Source organism: Rattus norvegicus, chromosome 18 (assembly GCF_036323735.1).
Source record: "Rattus norvegicus strain BN/NHsdMcwi chromosome 18, GRCr8, whole genome shotgun sequence".
NCBI lineage: Eukaryota > Metazoa > Chordata > Mammalia > Rodentia > Muridae > Rattus > Rattus norvegicus.
Window position 1 is genome coordinate 76,432,648 of NC_086036.1, and position 17,875 is coordinate 76,450,522.

A 17,875-nucleotide genomic window follows, 5' to 3' on the forward strand; every position below is an offset into this window, starting at 1 on the left:
CCTTCAGGGATGCGCAGAAGTCTCCCTGCACTCCTTGAAAGAGGCTGCCGCTAGGGGGTGCCAAGACCCCATTGCCCAAGAACCCCCCTCCTCCCTCCCCAAAAAATCTATTCTTCAGTGAGTCCCGGTGTCGCCAGACCGGGATGCCAAGATTTTGCCTGAAGAGTTTCCGTCCCCGCCCTCCCCTGTCCGGGACCGGGCGGGGCGGGGCGGGGCTGGGCGGAGGCATCAGCGGCGAGGCGTGGTGAGAAGACTAAGGCCCACTCGAGACCTTGGGGACTCCGGAGGGCAGAGGAGTTCCCACACCTCGCGTCAGAGACGCTGACCTGTCCGCACTCTTGGACTTGCCGAGCTGTGCAAAGCTGGAGGAAGCTGGAGGACTCTTCCAGGCTCTTCCTTTATCCCCTCTCCTTCCTTTTCCTTTATATCCTCTTCCTTCCCCGGTTCCTCTTGATCTCTTTTCCTTTCTGCTCTGACCCTTGGTCTCCCCTCCCTTCATTTCCTCTCCTCCCTCCTCTTCCTCCCGCTCCTCCTCTTCCTCCTGTCTGCTCCTCCCCCTCCCTCTCCAATAAATAACTTTTCACCCCATCCAGAAAAGCCCTTTCCTGTCTGTCTCAATGCCCTCCTTATCCCCCGCGGGTGACGGAATCCCGGGCCTGTTTCCCTCTGTTTAATGCCGTTGCCGGGACCACGGTGGCCGCACGCCAGGCGCAGGGAGTTCCGGAGGCAGCGGCGCAGGAGTGCAGCCAGCTCCGAGCTGTCCGCCAGGCCCTGCGGCCACCTCGGGCTCAAGCCTGGTCCAGCGGCCGCGCTCCCTGCGCGTCCCTACCGCCTTCTTTCCTCTTCCTTCGGCCTCCTCGACAGGAGGTTTGTTTACAGCTGCTACTAGGAGAGACGTTACACGGGTTTTATTTTAAGGGTTGGCGATGACTAACAGAGTTAAAAGGAGCTTAGGACAGAAAACAAGACTATTTTTAGATTACTGTTGCTTCTGTGGATCATTGGGGCAAGTACACCCCAGAAGCTTGCAATCTAAAAGGTGTCTTTGGGTGCTAAATCCTTCCTTCTGGGGCACATTTGGGTATCCACCCAACGCTCAAAGTTTCCAAAAGCCAGACAACTGTTGATTCTAACTTGGTGTGAAAACACCCACAATATCAACAAGAACAGGGCGGGCTTCTTGGGCAAGAGCAGGGGGACCTGTGCTGCCAGGGGCACCGATTCTCAGTCCTGCAACTTGGAGCCTTTCTTGGCCTACCCAAGAGCTGTACCCACTGCACTGTGGGCAGGTGTGGAGCACCAGGCTAGGGAGGGCTTCTTAGTATCGTGGAGCCACAAACCCATGCACATCTTGCTTGCATAAACCATGTAAAACACCTGTAGCTTAAATACCCATCTTCTCACTGCATCTGCAGTCTGAACCACAACAGCGGACTTTAAAACTCCCACTACTGCACCTGGGGCTTCAGGGAGGAGGCCCAAGACTGTGGGGCAGTGGGAAGGCTGGGGAACTGGGTCTTCCTCCAGAGCCTGTATAGGAGGGTGAAATGATCCAGCGACATCCTTTTTAAAAAGATGGTCTCATGTAGCCCAGGCTGGCCTCCCGGTCCTCTTGCATCCATCTTCCAAGTCCTAGGGTGACAGGCGTGCACCACACCTGGATGGTTTGAGTTGGTTGGTTAGTCATTGGTGCCAAAGACCTCTCCTGACATGCTGCACACTGATTGGTGCCCAAACAGGTTACTTTTAAAGTGCTTAAAAAAAAAAGCTAGTCAAGTAAGCCTCACGGTTGCCCTTGAGTTAGTCACAGCAACTTCAGCCACTCCCTCCCAGATGCTGGTGTACTTTGGAGGACCACAGATTTGGGATTCAGAGAGCTCAACCCTTCAGTTTTACTTGTGAAGCATCTGTTTAATCTCCCCCTCTTCCCCGGACAAGTGACGAAACCGTCTATGAACTGCTTTAACCAGAGCAACACCAATTTCACTACGACACCTAATGGTTTGGGTCAAAAAATGTCTTGAAGGCCATAGTGAAAGACCGGTCTTCCAGTTTGGTGGGGCGTTGTCACGTGGTGGGGTCGTAGGGGGCAGAACCTCATGGGAGGAGGCACTGGCATACTGAGACCAGGCACCCCACTCTGTTACCCAAGGTCATGAGGTCACCAGCTCTGCCCCAATGTGCTCTGTTGCCAGAATGTTTTGCTTTGCCACAGGTCCGAAGGCAGTGGAGCCAAGAGCCTGTGAAAGCAACAGTTGAACGCAGGCTTTCATCCTTTTAGGTTGACTTTCTCTGGCATTTTGTCTCATGATGAGAAACTGACACAGCCCAAAAAACATCAAAACAAAACAAATACCACAATCAATCCGTCAATCACTCAGTCAGTCACTTTCCCCCAGGGCATATATCCAAGAAATCAGGATAAAGACCAAATGCCTCCTTTGACACCCAGAGTTCACTTTCCTTATCTTTTGCCTAAAGTAGCCACAAGGGAATTCCTCACTGAAGCCATTCTGAGTCACACTCACCCCCTGATACTAGAGTCAACCTGCTCCACCTTTGAAGGCAGGTACACACTGTCTCCCTGCCTCTGTCTGGGGGACCTGCCCTGCCCTGCCTGCCTGCCTGCCTGCCCTGCCTGCCTGCCTGTCTGCCCTGCCTGCCTGCCCTGCCTGCCTGCCTGCCTGCCCTGCCTGCCTGCCTGCCTGCCTGCCTGCCTGCCTGCCTAGTGGCTAAAGGAGAGGCCTCTAGCACGAGCTGGAACTTGCTTTATTGCCTAGTATAATTTATCCTAGATAATGGCTGCTTAGGGAGAGCATGAGTTCTCTGTTTCTCTTTGTTGTTTTGTGTTTTTTCCTTGGTCTGTTGGGGAACTGTGTCGTTAGGCACACCTACACTTAAAACTGTTTCTCTTTTACAGCGATTGGTTCTTTTGTTACTTTGAAGCAGCGCTCTTAATCTGTATGGGTCAGCTTTCCATTACTGTAACAAAATGCCAAAGACAACATATGAAGAAAAAGGGTTTTTTAGTTTACAGTTTGGGCCTGTTCAGTCCATTATTGAATGGCCTCATTACTTTTGGACCTACGACAGTACAACTCATCACAGCAGGATCATGGGCTAGACCAAGACAACCTCATCTCAGCAGAGAAGAAAAAGGAAGGTGGGGGAGGGGGGCATCAACGTCTTGAAGGGCCTGCATCCAGAAATGTGAGGCTCCTACCAGTAGCCTCACTGCCCAAAGGTCCCACTCATTTCTTCATGGCTCCCATCCCTCTCTAGAGACCAAGTCTCAATTGGAAAGACTTGAAGGGAATTCAGAATCCAATTCAGCAACCTTTGACCATGTTGTTTCTCTTTTGTCTCTTTTCCACAACACTGGCACAGCCATTCCAGCTTTTGTGAAGTTTCCTTTTGCACGATGTATGTTTTCCATCTGGGTAGTGAATGTATGCTTTTCCGCCTACAGCTCTGTCTCCAGAAGACAAAATGACATTGTGCAACGTTTCACTCTCCAGTCTGACTGTTGCTGCCCCATGACTGGGATGCCCAATCTCTTCACAGTTCACATTTCAGGCAGTGAAGATGAACTTTACATTTTTCCCCTACATTCTCCATGTCCCTTTCCTTCGGTCTCTTTATGTCTTTCTTTGCGTTATGGGATGTGTTTGGTGAGGATGTGCTTCCCTGGTTTGCAGCATCCCTGAGAGGCCTGTCTCTCGTGTTTGTCAGCTACACGTAACTTCACGATGGGCCTTAGGTTTATCCTGAGTCCATTTCAGTGACACACAGAAGCTTTACTTCCACACGGTTCTCCCATTGCCCAGTGCTGTGATGTTCTACAGCACTACAGAGAGCGATATAGACAAGACTCACAGTGCATTGTGGGAATTGTTCCTTTACCATCTGCAGTCCCTTAAGACCCTATGTGTTGTTATTGGCAAACATATTATACCTGGGTTATGTTTCTGTAAGCTATGGGCAGAACACTACAGTACGCACACATTGTTTTCATACGATTGTTTTTTAAGTGAGTTGTCAGAAGAAAAGAAAACATGCGTGTATATTGTCTTGTAAAATCACGTGACTGCCTCCCGGGCTCTGCTGCTTCCTGTAGGTGCAGGTTACTGTCCCAGCATTCCCGCCTTTGCCTAGGATTTCTTGCAAGGAGGTTCTTTGTGCTAGCAGCATATTCTTGGTTCCCGTTTCTGTGGCAAAGCATTTAATTCATCTAAAAGTTAGAAAGAAGCTTTTGTTGAGCACAGGGGGTCTGTCGCAAGTTTTTCTTAGTGCCTTTCGGACATGCTGTCTTCAAGTCTCAAGTGGCTGCTTCTAGAGGCAGAAGTTAACCTTACTGGGTTCCTTTGCAAGAGCTAACGCCCCCCCCTTCTGTTTTTGATATATCTCCTTTGGGGAGGGTCAGTTTGTTGCTGGTCTCTTGAAGTTTACCTTCCTTGGAGTTTGCTGGGATTTTCTTCATGTGAGCTCTTCGTCAGCTAAGCCTCACTTCAGATCCAGGGACACTTTTACAGAGGAGAATCTAGAGGCCAAGCATTATTGCTTTGGTTGGATCCGGCGCCTGTTAATTCTGCCGGGCAATTTCTAAATTCATTGTTTTGATATGCGTGGCTTGTCTTTCTTTGCACATCTCAGGAGTTTGAGTTGGGAACGAGCCAGTTTAGACAATATATTACAGAATCTCTAGATCCTGGTTTCCACACATGCCTGCGACCTCATGTCCAGCTTGTTATTGCCACTAGCTTGTGGTCAGTGCCCTTGGGACCACCATTAGTGAGGTCTGTGGCCTCTCCCAGCAGCATAGGCTATTGCTTCTTGGGACTCTCATAGTCACCTACCTGACCAGTCTGATTAGAGAACCCATCCTCCCCTTTTGGTGGACTGGTGTGTCACTGTCAGCAATGTTGTCCCACAAATGACCTTTAATGATGTGCCTTTGTCCTGGGGTCATGCTTGCTGCTGCTCTGACCTCAGGGAGGCTCGCTCAGCGGTGGCTTTCCCAGCTCCTCTTCTGACAACCAGGCATTCTGCACTGTAGGCTGTATATTTCTACCCCATGACTCCGTGGCCCTCTCCAGAGCACCCTTATGTGTGAGCTTCACCATGTTCTCTGCCGGTGACATTGGTTCCTTCGGGAGAAGGCAGCAGCTGTCTCTTCCAAGGCGTAGATGAACCAGGGGACTAGAGCCAGGGATGGGGATGGGGATACACTTGGTCTAGATCATATCCCTCTCTTGGAGCTAGGCACTTGGTGAATGTATGGCGACCTTTCCTCAATCCTCTCACCTTGATGCCCCTCTCCTTGGTCCACTGCATCGTGGGCTGAAATGACCAAGCCATCTTCTTAGTATTCCACAGGGTGGTGCAGCCTGCTGTTGGCTTGAGCAGAAACGGTCCCCATCTTGGCAGAGCAGAGCAGGCATTCAAGCACAGTGGACCACTCTTCCAAACCAAAAGCTGAGAGAGAGAGAGAGAGAGAGAGAGAGAGAGAGAGAGAGAGAGGTGAGGGGGAGGGGCTGTTTGGATGCCACAGATGCCCAGTCTCTCATTAAATCCCCAACGGGTTTTCTCCACAGATGCTTCTTCACTTGCTGTTTGCCCCTGGGCCCGTTTTACAGACTTTGGGGTGTCAGTTCCTTTCCAGAGACTTTAAATGGGGGTTTAAAAGTAATTTCACCAACCCCCTTGGGGATGGGTTAGCACGACTCATCAGCCTTCCTGCTGGGAGCTGGTCTCCCACAGACTGCGTTTGAGGTTCAGTTCCTCATCTACCTGTAGTGCCATGCCGACAGACTCCGCCCTCGCAGGGCAGCTGTGAAGGATGCATGGCCTGGCACCTTTGAGGGATCAATCGGTTTTAGTTGTGGGTTGACACCTAGCACCTGTGTATGTGAGCTGGCTTAGATATGGGTCAGTCACACGGAACTGGCTAAACTGAAACCACTGGAGCTCTCAACCCAGAAGAATTTCCCACAGAGGAGAGCAAGACAGGCACAAGGTGAATACCAAGTGAGGACAGTGGCAGAACTGCAGGGATGTTCTGCCAGCCAAAGGGTGCAGAGGGCAAAGACAGACCACCCTGGACTGGAAGAGGTAGGACTCTTGTGCCCTCCCCAGGTCTCAGGGAGCTTGGGCTTGCTGACATGTTGATTTTGAACTTCTGGCGTATGCAAATAACTTTAACTTTCTATCCATTCAAAGCTAGTTAGTGGTTCCTGGTATTGTCTCTCCAGAATGTAAGGTGTTGTGGCTTGATCATGGTCTGAATGCTTCCAAGGGATTAGTGTTGAAACATCGCCCCCTTCTGTGGCATTACTAGGGTGGGAAAAGTGCATTTGGCTATGGTGTTTAGAGATAAGACCTCTAGGGGTAATCAGCTAAGGTTGTTGGGTTGAACACACACCCACACATGAACTCTGGAGACTGTGTGAGACACCAGAACAGACACATCTTCTTTTCTGTTTCTCCTCATTGCCCTTAGCTGCCTTGGAATTGTACTGGTAAGAAGCTATCACTCAGCACCATGGACTTCCAGAACTGTGAGCAGAAACAACCTTCTTTCCTTGTTTCCTTCCTCTTTCCCTCCCCTCCTTCCTCCCTCCCTCTCTCCCTCCATCCCTTCCTCCCCCCCTTTCTTTTCTTTTATGTGGCCTGCCCCAGCATAATGGCTATTCTTGGTAGTCAAGTGACTTCACCTGGAATTAACTAAAACCCAAGTGGTTGGGCACACCTGTGAGGGATTATTTTTCTTAATTAAATCATTTGAAGTGGAAAGATACACATGTTCGTGAGTTTGTGCGTGAGTGTGTGTGTGCATGAGTGGGTGAGTGTGTGTGTGTGTGTGTGTGTGTGTGTGTGCGTGTGCGCGCGTGCGCTTGCGCGCGCTGTCCCTGTACTTGAGAGAGGGTATCATTATGTCACTTTGGATGTCCTGGAACTCACAATGTAAAACAGCTTGCTCTCAAACTCAAAGCTCCTCCTGCCTTTGCCTCCTGAGTGCTGGGATTAAAGGCATGAGCTATTATGCCTGTTAGGGAAGACCCATTTTTTAATCTAGATCTTCTGAAATAGGAAAATTCACCTCTAATCTGGGTCACACCTTCTGCTGGCAGCCTACAAAAAGAGCACAGAAGAAGGAAACTTGCTCTCTGCCTGCTTGCTCTCGCTGGCAAATCCAACCCTTCATGGGCATTAGAGCCTACGTCCTCAGGATTCTGGCACATATGGGAGACCAGCTGGGACAGTCAGCCTCATGGATTGAACAGCTGCTAGATTCTTGGACCTCGTATAGGTGGGCAGCTATTGTTGGACTAGCTGGACCACAGCCATTCTAATAAATCCCCTCTTCCCAAGTTCAGTTCTAGAGACCCCACCAAAATATATATTACTCAGGTTCCCACTTCAAATGATTTAATTAATTAAGAAAAAAATCACAGGCGTTCCCAGCTCCCTGGGTATAAATTAATCCCAGACATAGTCAAGTTAACAACAAGAATTGCCATCAGGGTCAAGTATTTGAACTCAGTGTCTTATCACACCACATGGCCATGTCCTGGAATGCTAGTTTCCTTTTCTTGGGGGTGAGGTGTTATCCCTTTTAGTCTTTTCCAAAGGAGCTACCATGGAGAGAATGGGATGACATCCCCTCTGGGCCAGTACCCCAACGGGTATAGCACAGCCAGGCCATTCCTGCCCAGTGTGTAGCTTGACCCATCCTATGATGTTTGCTGGAGGAAAGTCTCAATTCTGTGCGGGCCATTGGCTGATCACTGCTCACTACCTGCCCTGACCCAAGATGGGCACCTGACAGACACTAGCCACTCAGTGCTCTTCCCTAACAGAGGCTACAGAGACTCAAGCTCTGAGCTGTCTACTCCATCCTGAGGAAGTCACTCAATATGGGACCCAGTCCGGGGTCAGAATCTGAGACTAGTCTAAGCCCACTATCCCGGGGAACCTGCCCCTAACTTCTCAGCTGTGAAGCACAATCACTCCCCTTTTGGGCTGAAACCAGGCTGATTTGAGATCATCCTTCTCATATCTAGCAAGAATCTACAAAGCCCCAAAGCTATTGCTTGGGTGACAATGGCCACTAGATGTGGCTGGCCAGTATCTTGTCTTCCTTCTCCTTGATGAAAAGAGTGGTTTTGGAAGGTATCGGAAAGCAAACACCCTCCAACCAGGAAGAAGGTAGTGAGGGAGAGAGATACTGTCTCAGCCAGCCATGGCCCCTAGACCTCAATGACATGCCATGCGGGGCAGGAGAACCTCTCACGATGAATGAAGTCTTTTGGAAAACTGGTGTGCAAGGGCGTGCTCGGTAGGGCTTCTGGCTGTGGGTGCAGGTTGGTTCAATCCCCTGGTAGGCTGAGAACAGATTGTGACTGCACTTGGAATTCCTGCTGGCCAGGTCAGCAAGGGGAGCTGTGTTGGTAAGCAGTTTGTCACCCCAGTCTTCTGGGCTTCTTTGCTCCATTCTATAGGACAAGAAGTTGCCACAAGACATGACTGTCCTTTGCTTTCAGGTCTGTCCCTTTCTAACTTAGAGATTTCCGTTTGCTTGTTTGTTTTATGGCAAAAAGCTTGTAAGGAGAAACAACAGTTCAACAGTTTTTTGATGGCAACATTGTAACCTTCTGCAAACATTCCGTTTCTTGGACTACTTTAATGAAGCTGTAACCCGCAGTGAGCCACTTTGCCCCCAGCCCTAGGTAACGAGGCAATGCTTCTTCTTTTCCTCCTCTGATATCAGATGACTGCCGTCATTTCTCATGGGTGGTAGTTTTCTCCACTGCAGAGCATGCAGCTCTGGCTGCCCCAGGAGCCCCTCAGCCCTGGCGAGACACAGCTTCAGCCACCCAGAGCAGGCCCAGCTTCCCAAACTATTTTTAAACTGTTTTGGTTCAATAAAGCTCTAAACAAGTTTTGCCAGGCACTTTTTCCATTAATTTTTAAACTGGAGTAAATCGCGAGGGGAATTTAATCCATGTGTCTCCACTTCCCTTACCCTCAACCCATCAAGAGGTTGTATGGGGGCGTTTGATGTCCAAGAAGAGGTGGGGCTTTTTAAAAGTCTACTCAGCCCCTTATTTCTTCTTAGAAACAGGAAGTGGCATCATGCCAAAGTGTAAATGAACGTGAGCCTCTGCAAAGCAAGGCTTCAAGTTACCAGTGTAGCTTGCCCAGGCTGTCCCCACCGAGCCTGGGGGCTTTCCCCAGGGCTCTGGCTCTATCCAGACAGAGAGTCTATTTTAAAGGTAGTTTACTTTTCCAAAACTGTTAAGTAAACATCACATGAAATTGACCATCTTGACCTATTTAAAGGATATTTTGTGTGTGAACACATGTGGGTATCCCCATGCCATGTGGGGTGTGTGTGTATGTGTATGTGTGTGCGTGAGTATGTGAGTGTGTGCGTGTGTGAGTGTGTGTGTGAGTGTGTGTGAGTGTGTGTGTGTGAGTGTGTGTGTATGTGAATGTGTGTGAGTGTGTGTGTATGTGAGTGTGAGTGTGTGAGTGTGTGTGTATGTGGGTATGTGGGTGTGTGTATGTGTGTGTGAGTGTGTGTGTATGTGAGTGTGTGTGTGTGTGTGTGTGTGTGTGTGTGTAGGTAACAGAACAACCTCAGGGGCTGGCCCTCAACTTTCTTGGGGTTCTCCTGTCCACCACTCATCTGCTTCGTGAGGGAGTGCTGTGTTACAGAGGTACCGGTGTGCTCAACTATGGGTTGTGGGAATCTGAACTCAGGTCCTCAGGTTTACACGGCGACAGCCTTCCCACTGGGTCTTCTCTGCAGCCTCGTGTTGCCCATCTGGTGCCTATTCTATGCTGTGTGACAGTTCCACTTCCATTCTGGAACTTTTCTAAATGGAGCCTGTTCCCACTGTGTCTCTGCTGGACTCCAAGCACTCTACTGTCTACTGGATCTGACACTCCCAGGCTCCATAGGAACCCTGGGGGCTGGACAGGTGGCCCCACACCGGTGTGGGGACTCAGTTCATCCGGATTCTGTTCTCAGTACACATGGTAGCTAACACATCCTTGACTTCCGTTTCAGGGGATCTAGTGCCCTCTTCTGACCTTTGTGGGCACCAGGCACCCACAGGACACACGGATTAACGCAGGCAAACATTCATATACATAAAATGAAAGTTATTAATGGAGCACTGCTACACCCTGTCAGGCTTAACAGCAAATGCCCTTGAGTTTTACTGTACCGGGCATGCACCAGGGCAGTCCCTCTTTTCTGAAGGCTGAATAGAATGTGGGGTTGATGCTTTCATCTCCTCCCTGCCTCCCTCCCTCCCTCCCTGCCCCCCCAGCCCTTCCCTCTCTACCCACTTCCTCCCTCCTTTTACCTTCTCTCTCTCCATCCCACCTTTCCCTACCTCCCTTCTCTTTCCTTGTGCCCTTTCTCTTTTCCTCCTCTTTTTCTTTCATTTCCATTCTGAGACTATCTCTAATCTCATTGGCCAGGCTGTCCTTGAACTCTTGGACTCAAATGATCCTCCTGCCTCAGCCTCTTGAGCAGCAGTAACAATTGACACATGCCACGGTGACCAGCCAACCTTTTAGTTCCTGTGCATCTCCCTGCCATATGCTTTGTCCTCCCCCTTCCCTCTCCTATGCAGACTCTTAGTGCCCTGTATCCCATCAGTCAGCGCCCTGTACCCCATCAGTCAGTACCCTGTACCCCATCAGTCAGCGCCCTGTACCCCATAAGTCAGCGCCCTGTATCCCATCAGTCAGCGCCCTGTATCCCATCAGTCAGCACCCTGTGCCCCATCAGTCAGTACCCTGTGCCCCATCAGTCAGTACCCTGTACCCCATCAGTCAGCGCCCTGTATCCCATCAGTCAGCACCCTGTACCCCATCAGTCAGCACCCTGTTCCCATCAGTCAGTGCCCTGTATCCCATCAGTCAGTGCCCTGTACCCCATCAGTCAGCGCCCTGGTACCCCATCAGTCAGCACCCTGTTCCCATCAGTCAGCACCCTGTACCCCATCAGTCAGCGCCCTGGTACCCCATCAGTCAGTGCCCTGTATCCCATCAGTCAGTGCCCTGTATCCCATCAGTCAGTGCCCTGTACCCCATCAGTCAGCGCCCTGTACCCCATCAGTCAGTGCCCTGTACCCCATCAGTCAGCGCCCTGTATCCCATCAGTCAGTGCCCTGTATCCCATCAGTCAGCGCCCTGTATCCCATCAGTCAGTGCCCTGTACCCCATCAGTCAGCGCCCTGTACCCCATCAGTCAGTGCCCTGTACCCCATCAGTCAGCACCCTGTACCCCATCAGTCAGCATCCTGTACCCCATAAGTCAGCGCCCTGTATCCCATCAGTCAGCGCCCTGTACCCCATCAGTCAGTGCCCTGTATCCCATCAGTCAGTGCCCTGTACCCCATCAGTCAGCGCCCTGTACCCCATCAGTCAGCGCCCTGTACCCCATCAGTCAACACCCTGTACCTATCTTCTTAAGCACCTACTGAGCACCTGACCATTATGTCATTAAGCTCACACTGGCCTCCAGAGGAGGCCTGGGAACAGGCAGTGTGTTACTCTACAGTTTCAGTATCAATGCTCAGCATGAAGGAGGACACAGGGTTGAGACAGGTTTCTTTCTGGGACTCTGGGGTATGAAGCCACGACAGGGCCAGCGACAGCAGCAGGTCACAGTGAGGGCTCTGATTTGCTTGCTAACTGGTAGGGGGTGGAAGCCCGCTAGAGGTCTTGGCTATTGGGTGGGCAGGCTGCCCCGAAGGGCACACTGCCTCTCTCATGACGGTGATGCCCATCAGTTTTCAAACAACACGTGTGGGTATCTGAGGTGCAGGCTCCGGAAATGGGCTCTATAGGAGCCTCCTTCCCAGAGCCGATGGTATTCCCCGGCTGGTGCATGGCAAGGGTGAGAGTCAGCCTATGGGTGGTCAGTGAAGGGGAATGGGGAGCAGGGAGAACCCAAAGGGGCAGCAGGAGATGGGGAGTACAACAGCGCTAGTATGTATTAAGAGATCAAGTGGCTCAAGGGGCAGGATATCAGCAGGTAGCCCTGGAAAGCGGTTCTTAACATGCCATGCCATATCAGGCATGTTCTTGACGGTTCAAGTATGCTGTTACCAGGAGACCCATCATGCCCTCCAGGTCCCAGAATGTGGCTCTCTCCATTTCTGGATCCCGGGCTCCTTGGCAGCCCCCGGTGGCTCGCTCCATCATGCCTGGGTATTTTACAGTGTTGTGACTTTCCCTAAGCATAGCCTTCCAATTCCTAGCTAAAGATCAAATCATGACCCATCTCTGGAACACCCCTTGTCTCTAACACTCCAACCATCTCCATGCTGGTGTTTTGGCTCCTTGACCCAGAACTGAGAACTCTGATAGGAGACACCCAGGCCTCTCATCCAGGCTGGCTTGCTGACCTACTGTTCCCATTTTCCTCCCTTTTTGTTTTGTCACAAATGGAGGGTGACAGCCACTCAGGCTGTCCCAAGAGAGGTCCTCACCTCAGATGGGGGGTGGGGTGGAGTCTGGATGCATGAGGCACCAGAAGATGGTGGCAGCCAGGGGATCCCCAGAGCTTCCAGAGCCTTGCTCCAGAAGCCTCTAGGCTTCTTCCTGCCCTCCCTGGACTTTCAGTTTCTAGTCTAAGACGTGCCCCACCTTCCTTCCTGGAGGTCCCCAGCCAGCTTGAGGCAGGGATGTATGGTCCCCAGTCAGACACATTCTTCACATAGCATCTGGAGCTGATATAGCTTGGAGTCAAGGTCATTTGTGGCGGAATGACCATAGGATCAAAGTCCAGAAGCTCTGTACCCATCCCTGGAAGCCATTCCATGTCCCCATTCCATGACCCCCTGCAGTGAGAACAGCCACTGGGTTTCCTCATTCTCCCCTCATGGAGGACACCCTGGAATGGGATGCACGTGGCTGTCCTGAAGCTGCTGCTGGAGAGCTCCTGCTGAGGTCTGCTCCATGGTGGTAGCCATCTGTGGAACCCCATAGATATGTCATGGACATGAAGGGGCTCATCCTGGGAAACTCTGCATGTAGGGCATGCATGTGAAGGTGGTTAACCTGGGAAGCCCTGACACGAGTGACATGAACACACCATTAGTTACAAAACTAAGATACCCAGCAGCGCATTCTCCCATGGACCCACAGCAGGTAATGTTAGCTTCACAACCAGGAGGAAGTACAAAGGATTCTTTACACACACACAGAGAGAGAGACACCAACAATTAACAGCACCCGGAGGACACGGGAGTTAGATGCATAATTGAAGGAAATGGTCCACATCTTTCTTGAGGCCCAGGTTAATCTCCTGTGTAGGACTTGACCTACATGCAGGAACCTGAGCTGCTGCGTGGAGAGGGGTCAGGCCAGGTAAGGTAGGACCTATGCTTTTGTCTTCTTTGCACTTCACCTGCCCACTCCAAGCTTGGGGGGTGGGGTGGGGCACAAGCATCTCCAGGCTTATGGAGTGAGGTGGAGAGTTCCTAGTGTGGTGAGCACCTTATTCAACAAATGGCCAAAAGGAAAAATAAAAAAGAAGAATGCTGGGGACAGCAGGTCCTGGCAGGGTACCTCTGTTTCCAGGTTAAGGATATAATGAGAAGCACAGCCTCTTTTCCAGGAGAGCCCAGGGTTGCTCTAACACTGCCCTTTTGTCTTCAAATACAGGCTGTTCTTCTCAGGGAGAAACTGAGTCAGGGCCACTCAGCATTTAGGTCAAGAAGAGGGCTGCTGTTTGGGACTCTATGCTGGAGGGCTCTATGGCTTATGGATGACACCCTGGCTGGGATGTTAGCAGTCCTGAGGCTTCTTAATGCTTCAACCCCATTTTCACATAAAACCCCAGATTTCCAACTTGCACTGATGTTCGAGTTTTAAGGCCTCGTCCTCCTCCAGAGAGAAGTAGCACTTGACCCATGGCACCTTTGGGAATGTCCCAGTACATTCCCCTTGGGGATGGGCTTTCAAAGACAGCAGAACATTTGCCGCTGAACCCTACACTTGCAAAGCTGCCCACCTATGTCTGGATGTGCACCCAGGAGGAAGAGGCATCTAGGCTGAGCCCACAGTTCACAGGAGGTTGTCCAGGGCCTGGAGGGAGCAAACCAGTTGCTAGCGAGTTCGGGATCAGCAGAATGGATGGGAAGGTCTCAGCCCCCAGAGACCCCTGGCTCCTCAGGTATACAGGATGTCTCCTGTGAGCGGCAGCTTGTGAACTCCTCAGTCCCTGGCCCTGGGTTGTAGTCCTGGAGCCAGTCTCACTTGGAAGTCGGACACTGGGGCTCCATTGCAGAGGGAAATGAGCTCCTCACTTAGGCAAAACCAGATACCATCTGTACACAAGCACCTGTGAGCAGCAGCACGTCCCTCTGTTAGAATAAAGCCAAGATTTCTCATCGGACTCCATGAAGATGTGGCATTCAGGGACTGCTCATTCTGTCCAGAGGCATCCAGAGCAGCTTGGAAGCACCGTTTCTTGGTTTCTACTGCCCCCTCCTGGGATGATCTGGAATTGCACCCACACTCAGGCACCAAAGCAAACTGAGGGGACAGGGATGCAGGGCAGTTCTTTTTAGAACTTTGTATTGATTCTTGATGAATTTCACACCATGCACCCCAATTCCACACATATACTCATACATTTGTATACAGCTTCCGCCCTTGTACCCTTCCTGCCAAAAGAATATTAGAAAAGTCTTTCCGCGGAAGCTGTAGCATGTCACGGTGTCACACAGCATACCCTTTCGTCCACACATCTTTACCTACAAATGTTCATTGCGAGGAGTCCTTTGATCTGTTTGGAGGCCTCTGGCTTCTGCTACACTACACTGGATTCTCAAGAGGACTTGTCTTGGGTATCCTGTTGTAGCCCTGTGTCATGGAGATCCTATAGCTTTGGACCTGCAAGATCAACCCTTTCACACACTCCAATAGATTGTAGATAGGGTAGATGTTGGGGTGGGCCAACTCAGAGCTTTGGAGCTAAGACTGGGAGCTAGCTGAGTTGGTCAGTCCACCAGTTCTCCTGCTCTCACACCACCAGGATGAGCTCTCCAGCAGTGCCTCTCAGCTAACTCACCCAATCCTGTAGGAGTAAGGTTCAGGGTCAGCTATTCTGTTCTCAGGTCCTCAGGGTTGGCTTACCCACGCCTTTGCCACGAAGGCCAGCCCTGCCGTGCTGCTGCCCAGGTGAGGTGCAGGGATTCTGAGTGCTGCAGCCAGAGAAAGGTGGAGCTAGCTCTCCCATTCTTGTGACCTCGGGACTAGCTCACCTACCTGCCACAGGCTGTGAGGGGCACAGGGGCATTTCTCCCAGTGGAGGGCATTTTTATAAACTGACACAGGTTGGTGTCATGTGCATGGGTAGGAGCCAGAACTAGACACTTTTCCCCTAGGGCCCTTTTCAGATGGACATCCTGGTCTGTCAAGTCTCTGACCAATGCCCAAAGGCAGGCTAGAGGGGAATGGAGAGATGAACACATACCCGGCCGAATCCTGAGGACACCTGCAAGGAGCAGGGGGAGGATGAGTGGCTTGGCATGCAAGTTATGGTCCTAGCTGGGCAGCTTTGATAGAGGGATGTGAAGGTCAGCCAGTCTTGGATGAGGAGGGAGGTGTGGCTAAGGTTGAGACTGGTACCCTGTGGAGTCCCTGGTTGGGGTACTTGGGGATAAGGAAGAGGTACAGGTCCAGCTGGGTGGACAAAGGTGCTTGTCATTGTCCAGCTCTATGACCTCAGCCCATTCAATCCCTTCAGGTCTTGTATGGTAGCCGGGATGTACTAGCAAGGACAATTTAGGGACTTGCATGAGTGTGGCCCTATAGTTTGAGAAGCCGCATAGCCAGGTCCACACACGTACTGCTCTGAATGCAAGGCCAGTTCAGCTCTCTGCACTCTGAGAAACCTGTTAAACTTCTGTGCCTCAGTTTCTCCAGCCCTTACTTATTGCTACTGCACTCTCTAAGCACATCTGTGGTACTATGCTGTTCTCAGGAGGAATGAAGTCTTGCTAGGCCAGTCAAGAATGCCAGTGCAGGTGCAAGACTCCAAATGCGGTGGGGCAAGAAGATGCATGAGGAAGAATAGCATGCAACAGAGCTGTGGGACTGACCCTAGCCAAAGTGGCCACTGGGTGGTGAGAGTGACAGGTTGCAGCCTTCCCTCCTGAATCTACAGCACCCTCTCTGACCCCAAGGTGTCCTGTCCTTTGGCAACACAAGGCTCCAAGCTTTGGCAGGCAAGCATTTCCTAGGGCACGGGACCTGAGCTTTTTGATCCCTGGTTCAGGCAGGTCCTTCCCACCTGGGCTGGTTCATAAGTACTGGCCCACACAGGGGCCGTCCATAGGTCATGACTTGGAGTCACAGACAAATATACTCACAGTCGACTGGGTCTACCAACCGGCTTTCCTTTCAGAAAGAAATCAGTAATCCTAAGCGCTGCTGCCCAGGTCTGACATGTATGACCTGGCCACTCAGTAGGTGTTCACTCACCTGAGCTCTCAGTTCCCAGTAGGTCTGCATTATCTTTAGAACTTTACAAAAAAAGTTAAAACAATGAGTTGTGGGAAAGACCCCTGCCCCTGTCTCTGAGCTAAGGACCAGGAGTAGGCTGCAGTGCTACTGTTGCCTGCCTGTCACAGGATGTTCTGCAAGCCCCAAGAATGTTACCAAAGGCCGGGGGTGGGAGGCATTTCCAGACAAGTGTTGTGGACAAGTGTGGGTCCTAGTCAGAGGTGGAGCCTAGTGGGAGGTTCTAGGTCACTGGGGTTGTGCCTTGAAGGGGTTTCAGGAACCCTAACCCCTTCCTCTGCCTCTCTGCTTCCTGTCTACTTGAAGAGTACAGCTGTGATCCTAGCACGCACTCCCTGATGCCCCAGAAACTGGGAACTAAATGAACCTGTATGCTTTTCTGACTTCCCTGGGTCTGCTCTGCACTGACCCTGGAGACCACCTGCTGCTGTGTTTGGTCAATGCAACCACTGGTGGGAATTTAGTCTCTTTTCCTCAGCAGCCTTGGCAGCAGGGTCAGATGACCGTCTGGCTTCTGGGATTATTGGCCACAGTGTGAACCTTTCTCTGCTGATACATTTTTTGCTTCTAGTTTTAGCTTGCTTTGCTATTTCTCTCCCTACCTTCCCAAAAGTGAAGTCTATAAGTGTATAAGCATTTAAATCTATAAATCAAATCCCTCATTTGATTGGCATTGACTGTCAAATTTTGACATTAAGTTCAAAATTGTTTTGCCTACTTTAGAAGTAAACCATCTGGCTCTTTTGTTTTGTGAAACAGGGTCTTGTTATGTAGACCTCTCTGTCCTGGCTATTTGGGCCTCTCTTGGGGCTCTGCTGGTGTTTTCTGCAGAGGCTGGGTGCACAGAACCTCGTACTGCCAGCAGTCTTGACAGTGTCACTTTAACTCCTCCATCCTTCCAGGTTTGCCACTACTGATGGTGGTAAAGATGCCAGTCACAGAGGTGGGGAGCTGCTTTAGTGGGTACCAGCACTTGCTATGCAAGTGTGAACTTAATTCAAGTCCCTAACACATAAAAATCTAGGTGTGGTTGTTTGCAAGCTGGTGAGGCAGATGAAGGATCACTGGGGAAATGTTGGCTACCAGATTGAGGGATTTCGTCTTAAAGGGGTAAGTCAGGGAGTGACAGAGTGGGCCATCTAATATCCCTATCTGGTCTCCACATACGCATATGTGAGAACACCTACATATACACATGCACACACCACACACACCTTATAAATACAAAGGGAAATCTTCAAAACCTAGCCTAGAGTGTTGTTATTCATCTACTTAACAGAATTTCCATCAAGGGTTCTCTTTGTCCTGAGTGAGTTTG